The 8,076-nt window shown below is 45.6% G+C and overlaps 1 non-coding gene across 1 annotated transcript; it reads right to left on the bottom strand.

The window, feature by feature from the left end:
• Positions 1–986: 986 nt before the first annotated feature.
• On the bottom strand, positions 987–1,092 carry LOC147697978 (U6 spliceosomal RNA). The gene has a single exon (XR_015299500.1). It is a non-coding gene; the product is annotated as a U6 spliceosomal RNA (small nuclear RNA).
• Between the last annotated feature and the right edge of the window lie 6,984 nt (positions 1,093–8,076).

Raw genomic sequence — 8,076 nt, 5'->3', positions numbered from 1 at the left:
GAACGCACACCACTCCAAGGGCACAAGCGCACCCCACCAGGGGCGGAACAACCGCAGAGCAGGGGGGCCCGAGCAACAGGGGACCCCCCCCAGCAAAAAAGCCGTGCCGGAGAACACCCGAGAGCGCCAAAAGGAGGGGGCCAACCCGAATGAAGCAGGGACCCCCACAATAGGAGAAACAACCAAAGACGCAACCCAAAAGGAGGAGACAGGACCCCAAGGTGGCAGGAAGAACGCACCACCAGCCTACCGCCCGACCAACAGAATACAACCGGCGGGGGAGGCACGGGGAAGGCAAACCAAGGCAGCAAGCACGGAACAGCAACCCCAGTAGCAGAAGACCCAAGGCAGCACAGGAGACCAAGTGACATGCGGATAGGAGCGGATGAAACTGAGGAAAACAGCACACACCCCACCCAACCGGCAGGAAGACGCCCAGAGGATGACTCCCACCAGCAACAGTCACGGACAACAGCAGGACAAGAGACGGAACTATGTCCAGCAAGACCAACCAGCCCACACACAGCTTAACCGCCACACAGTACACAAGGACAGTGAACGGGAAGAAACAGGGCTTCCAACACACGGTACTCACCAGAGGGGCAGGAAGAGGGCCACAACAGCACCCCCCCCCCCCCCACCAGACTGTCCAGGCGCCCACCAGAACACCAGCGCCGGGCCCAGAAGTCCGCCCCGCCGAGGCCACAGCAAGAACCACACCGGCCACAGGCAGGGAGCCAAGGACCAGGCCCAGGAGGAACCTGCAAAAGAACGACAGCAGGAAACCCGGACAATAAAAAAAGAAAGAAACAGGGACCACTATGCGGAACTCACCAGGAGGGCAGGTAGAGCGCCCCAACAGCCCACCGCACCCCAATAGACTGCCCAGACGACCTCCAGGACATCAGCGCCAGGCAGGGCAGACCCCACCACCGCGACATCTGGGGAAGACATCGCAGCACTGCGAAACAGTCCAAACCCAGCAGCAAGACATATCACGCTTCACGAAATTGCGTGACAACCTTGCGCAGGGGCTATGTAATCTTCTCAGTACTGTGCCAAGTCCAGTATACGCGCCGCCGAAGCGAGCACCAATACCACCGAAACCGGCAGCCAGCCAAGTACCCCCATCAACATGAAGGGAAAAGGACAAACTGAATGGGACAGTGTCCGTCTCTGCATGAAAGCACCTGCCAACCAAGGAGCAGAGCGAGGCTGAACCAGGAAAGGAGATTCAGCGCCAGAGAATGTGGCCGGCACCGAGAACCGATGACCCGACACACCAGGGAAACGAACCCTAGACAGCCCGTCACCAACATTGAAGTGCCGGTCCCCACATCCCTGCCAAACACAACCTTCAAAGCGTGTGAGGGAAGCGTCGAAGCGAAAGACAAGGACTGCACACCATGATAGAGCCAACACTGCAAAGCAGGACTCAACCGAAGTGGGGGCCGCAGCACCATGAACAAGGCCCCCACACACCCAGCCGGCTCCGCAATCCATCCAGCGCCGCGCCTCCAACAACAGGAGCAGCGGGTCTCCCACCTGGCCAAGCACGGGGAGACGCTCACAGGCGACCCGGAAGTCACATCGGGAGACGGCGCACCAGCTGCAAAGGGCTGGCAATCCGGAACACCAGCCAGGAAGAAGCCATGCAATCCAGCAAGCCAGGCAGGCCGGGAGGCAGACATCAGGAAACAGCACCCCTGCCCGCGAAGCCAGGCAGCCGGGCAGGGGGAGCAGAGAAGGACCATCACGCCACCCCAGCCCAGCAGGAGCAGGTGCAGCAACATCACAGCATACAACAAACCATTCTGTCGGAGACAGAAAAAAAGAATAGGCTGCATGCTGGGTTGGATTTTATTTCTACGTTTAAATACAGTGAAAAATAGAAAAGTGAAAAAATAAAATATTTAAATACATTTTAAAGATAAAATTAACTGCACTCACCAGGCCATTTTTAGGTGAAGCTCTCCTTGTGGCATAATATTTATTGTTTTCTGTGTGTCACCAATCACAGATGTTAGCAAAGTGGGGACATAAAAACATTGTTTCATGTCACACTGTAGAGAGTGACAGTACAGGGAGCTTTGTATCACTAACTATGAACAACAAAAAAGACGCTGCGGAGAGTCCTACTCGACAGATTAGAGGTGTGGTTTGCAGAAAGGGTGTTTTTCTCTGATGTACAGTATAGGTTTAGGCAAGGCCTTGGCACTGTGGACTTAATCTTCACCTGATCATTTGTAAATACACAACGGCAAAAAGTGGCATCCTTCATGTAGCTTTTAACCCCTTCGCTGCGGCGGCTATTCCGCCTTAGCGCTGCGGCTATTCCCCCTTAGCGCTGCGGCTATTCCGCCGCAATGCTAAGGGGCGGGGCGGCCGCACGGCGGCCGCATGCTGGTGACGGAACCGCTCCGTCACCAGCCTCGGTTGAGCTGTGCTGATGACGGAGCGGTTCCGTCATGGCCCGCCCTGCTCAATAGAACGTTCAGCGCAGGCGCGAAATTTGCGCCGCGCATGAGCGGCGAGCGGGCCATGACGGGACCGCTCCGTCATCAGCACAGCGCACCCGCAGCTGATGACGAGCGGTTCCGTCATCAGCGTGCAAGGGGTTAAGGACCTATCTTCGGCCTTTGACTAGGTGGATTGAGGGAAATTATGGTCAATAATGCTAAAAGTAGGTATCGACACAGCATTGCTGCACTTCCTATGTCAGATGCATGATAATGTATCAGGGCGTGTAAGGTATGGGGGGAATGGTGAGTGTATTGACCCAATTTAAATGAAACTGGAGTGAGGCAAGGTTGGCTACTGGTCCCCTTCCTGTTCTGTCTTTATATTAATCACCTTGAGAGCCATCTAAGTTCAGGGGAGGCAGACACCCTAAAGGTGGGATGCAGTAAACTGCGGGCCTTACTCTAAGTAGATGACTTTGTTCTATTTTCAAGAACTAATGTGGGCTTTCAAAAACTGCTAAATTTGTTTATCTCATTCATAAGTTGCTTGGGCCTAAAGACAAACACTTCCAAATCCGATGTCATGGTTGCACTGTCATCTATTCCCACCCTTAAACCACACACCATCAATGGCGGCAATTTATTTTATGTTCCATTCTTCACATATTTAAGTGTATAAATTGGCCCAAAAAGTATATGGACACCTGATTATGGCCATGCAGTTACGGTGTGATCAAACCATCGATGCCATTTTTAAATTTCCTGGGAAACTCTGCTCTAAACCCTTTGGATACTATGATTAATATTTACTCTGCACGTTGCTCCTCTACAGTCATATATGCAGCCAGGGCATAGGGGTATGGAGCTGTCACAAGCCTACAAATTACTGAAAACCTACGTGTTTGATGAGGCTTTTGTCAGCTCTCAATAGCTTTCCGATTTTGCTCTGCCATACAGAGCTTAGAAGGTCACTTTAGGTTAGTAATGGATGTAGTGATATTTCTGTCATCCTTCATGTACAAATAATCATAATATTTCTGGGTTCCAACGATTACCAGTTGAGTTTTTTAATTGGTGCTCCAGAGATCCTTTTTTTAACAAATAGGAGCTTTGTTCTACAATCCATTGTTCTGATGAATGTGAGGTCAAGCCTTGATTCTAATCTGTTAAATATATAACCCATATCTGTATCTGACATTGTATGACTTTTGTTATTATATGGGTTGCTTTGATAAGGAAGCTTTATCTGTATGCAGTGGAGGCAGTGGTGGCCGACACAGGTACCCTAGGTGGGACGGGAGGGATAGGAGGGGGAAGTCGACAGATGGCGGAATTGGTATAATTAAATAAATAAATAATACCTATTTCGTCGTCTGTCGGCATCCCCCTCTGCAGCGCCCTTTCCCTCCGCCCCCCTGCCCCAGTGCTTACCTGTGCCGGCCGCCACTGAGTGTAGACCTCATGGACTGTGGACTTACACGAGCCAGGTTATTTGTGCCCATTTCTAGTAAAGAGGCTGCTATTATTATGATGCATATTTATTACGCTTGTATTCGTTCTAACAGTATTTATCTGTTATGGTCCATGTTAGAGCGAATAAAGATTGTGAAACTAAAAATTGCACTGGGAAACATCCTTTACAACGAAACTTTTATGACGCAAAGCTATTACAACGCAGGTTTTACTATGCATACCTTTACAACGCATTACACTGGGGGCGCTCTAGGATAGGTAATACGTTTAATTTACTATCCAACACCTTCTCTAGAGTCCACGGGGACTGGAGTTGGAATAGTAAATTAAACTATTCACTATCCAGCACCCCAAAGTGTAATGCGTTGTAAAGGTATGCGTAGTAAAACCTGCGTTGTAACAGCATGCGTTGTAAAAGCATGCGTTATAATGTCATACATCCAACTGCACTATCTGCAAGAACAGTGACACTGCACTACGACTCACAGACCCAAATACCAGGCACTGGTGGAAAGTGAAGTCAGAGTATCAAACAATTATTTTTGCATATATATCGCTGTAGTCTAAGGTCTTCGAAAGCATATTTTGAATAAATATTGCTGTAGATTAGGAAGGAAGGATACATATTTTGTATATTTGCTGCCAGCTGTAATATTCAGTTACAACAAAATATTAGTTTATGACAGGGGCAATATTGTGACTGGAATAAGGCCAAAAACACAGTGGCATAAACTTATACTTCTGCCATCACCTATGCTTTGCTCTGCTATCGCTGTAAAACAGAATCACTGAAACAAACGATGAACATCCTGTTTTAATTATAGATCCTACTGGCACTGCATGGATTGTTTCACACAGCAGGTACTAATAGGTTCTGCTGAGTGAAAACATAAACAGGCGTGCAATCAATATTAGATGTGCTACATCGATCTTTAGCCCATTCAACTTCAATTAAACATCGTCAAATCAAATAAACTGGGGAATTCAAATGCCAGCAGCGCAGAGGATTCAGACTCCTGAGTTCCCACAAAGCAGTTCGCGGGTGTCAATTATTAACGGAAGCCTGGCAGTTTTCTAGCTGAGTACCAGAAACCAAGAGGGCTTTAAAATGATTTTTAGTAACATTATATCCAAAGTAAGTGTATCATCAAACCTATTTGAACACCTGTTTTTCAAATGAAGCAGACAATTAAGGCAACTTTAAAATCCCGAATGCAGAAAATCACATCAATTTTAACAGGTTAGAACGCACTTTTAAAACGTATTAAATGTGGCTCTGTCACAAATGTTTAATAACTGTTACTAAATGACTCAGCACTTTTTCACTTCCAACGTATCATGCATGATGCTATGCTTTTCAGACTACCATTTGTGAAAAAGTCCTTATTCACAGACACCTCAAATTATGTGCATGTCCCTAGATACAAAATTACACGATGCTGAAAATTACACAGTGATACATTGTCTTAAGAAAGTGATTAAATAAGAATATCTTTAGTCCCTGCAGCCCCCTCTGTTCGGGGAGCTCACAACAGGTCCTTGACCAGTAGTCACTGTATTTATATGAGGTGGCCTGATTGAGAACATTCCTGAGAAGACAGTTGAAAATGTGCCTGAGTAGATATATTCCGAGATTTGGAGCCAATTTAAATTTTTTTTCCAAATTCACAAATAATTCCTGGAGTACACTTGAGTATTTGTGATATGGGTATATATCAGCATGTGAAAATGTTTCACAAAATATTATGTGAAACCTTTTTTGTTTCTCCATTGGGAAAATATTTTTCTTGTGCAGAAGCCACTTCCTCTACATAAGAATACATTATACATATTGGGTGTGTTCTTCCCAATTTTCACCTCAAAAGTGTATCTAATCCTTCTGTTTCCAGGTTAACATTTTTCAGTATTTTCAGGATAGGAAACTACCTCCAATGTTTGGTGAATTCTTGCAAACCTGTGACTTTTTGGGTATCAACTGCTATTGCCGATGTTGACATGAATTCTTTTTTGCTAACAAAATACTTTTATTAATAATGTGCAAAGCTTAGGTTTAAGTACAACATGTGCAAAATGCAATGTATGTTGTAGGTAATCCTACTTAAATGTTATAGGCCTTCAAATAAATGAAGGTGCTGATTTAAGCTAGCCTAACTGTTGAAGCCATGTTTACTGAAAATAATACATTAACACTGAAAGGCCGATTGTTCACATTGAGTAGTTGTTTGTGCAATATGTTTTTCTTGGTGGTGTATTTTTCCAGGCGTTCTTCTGTTCGGTAGTGAATAGGCATTTGTTTATTATTAGACAACTAATATTAGAACATTGGAATGTTGGGAGCTCCATTGCAGACAATGGAGTGCTTCCTCCTTCTTATGGCCGGTAAAGGCCCGCAGAGCAACATTCCAATGTTCTACAAAGGCTTCTCGAAGCTCGAGGGGATTTATATCCCCTCGAACTTCGAGAACCCTTTGTTTAATTTGTTAGAACATTCTGCCCTCTAGTGGCAGAATGTTCTAATAGCCTTATAGCCCTTTGTAGCAGGGCTATACCGGCAATTAAAGTCACTCTGTCTTGTTAAAGTCCCTCGCCTTCGGCTCGGGCCTTTACCGATTCAGCGGGCCTTTAATAACCGGTATAGCCCGCTACGGTGGGCTATAAGGCTATATTAGAACATTGGAATGTTGGGAGCTCCATTGAAAACAATGGAGTGCTCTGGGCTTATAATGGCTGGTATAAGCCTGGCGCTCCAGCATTCCAATGTTTCTTTGTTCACAGATCTGGCTGTGAACAAAGGCTTCAAGGAGCCTGAGGGGATTCCAATCCCCTCATGCTTCCGAAAGGCTTTGTTTTTTTTGTTAGAACATTCTGTCCTCTAGTGACAGAATGTTCTAATAGCCTTATAGCCCTTCGAAGATGGGCTATACCGCTATTAAAGTACCTCTCCCTTTTTAAAGGCCCTCGCCTTCGGCTCGGGGCCTTTAGCGCTGGAGAGGGCCTTTAATAGCCGGTATAGCCCTCTACGGCGGGCTATAAGGCTATAGTAAGTTCTCACTGGGAGGAGAAGTGGCAACCTGAAGGATGATTCATTAGAAGAACTGTCTGGACCACAAAATACCAACTTTGTACCTTTTTGTAGTCTAATGTCTGAAAGTCCATTGTACCACCATGAGAAAATGGGGAGTTTTCTTATTCACAGGAGTTTACTGAAAATGTGTTGGAGGACTCAGGTGGTGGAAGAAAATAATGTTGCATCATAGCAATTGTGTGATTTATTGATGCTTATTCCTAGAGTAGAGTAGGGTTCCTTTCCTGACACTTTTGCAGGAGACTCATGTCTGAGTTTCATAGACTTCTCTACATGAGAGGATATTTAGCCCTTTTTTTTATGTCTGCTGATTTATGAATGTGAATATTTTTTCCAGTCTGATATGCAATGGCTTAATTTTTGCACACTGATTCTCTCATCAGAATTCTTTATCTGGTTTCAGAACTGGCACATTTTTCATTATTCCAACCTAATTTAGAGTTGGGTATTTCCTTTCTAGAATGCTTATTGCATTATTGTAATTGTAATTGTATTTATATTGCACTTACTCCACCTGGCTATCAGTGGCGGCTGGTGACATTTGAAAGTGGTGAGCGTAAATACTGCACTGCGGAGCGCAAGCGGAGCGAGCGCGCCCGAACCACATACTCCCCCGAGATAATTTTGAAGAAAAGTGGGCAAATGGTGCATTTTAAAGCAAATTTGAGAAAGAGGTGGCTTGGTGAACATATCTCTGGGAGTAGCCAGACAATGCTGCAAAATTCATCTCCACACTTCATGGATGCCAAAGACACTCACTCGCTAATGGCACTCTTTGATATGCTGCCACGTCCTGCACAGCACAACTTCACTTACAGCCAATTTTCACGAGAACGCAGGCGTTGAAGTGAAGTGTTAGTGATCACAATTTTCTTTTCACAGAATTAACCCACTCCCTTCGACCAGCAAAACCTTTACAGAATTACTTGCCAAACCATTTGAGGTATTAGATGTAAACTAATCTTCGCGATATACACTAAACACTTAAAGGCTGCGTCACACATCACATAAGTAGAGTTTTTGACTGGACAGTTTAAACATAATATATTGTGGAAA

The sequence above is a fragment of the Lissotriton vulgaris genome, chromosome 8 (assembly GCF_964263255.1).
Source record: "Lissotriton vulgaris chromosome 8, aLisVul1.2, whole genome shotgun sequence".
Classification (NCBI taxonomy): Eukaryota; Metazoa; Chordata; class Amphibia; order Caudata; family Salamandridae; genus Lissotriton; species Lissotriton vulgaris.
Note: the sequence above shows the minus strand (reverse complement) of the source record. Positions and strands in the feature narration are given on the sequence as shown.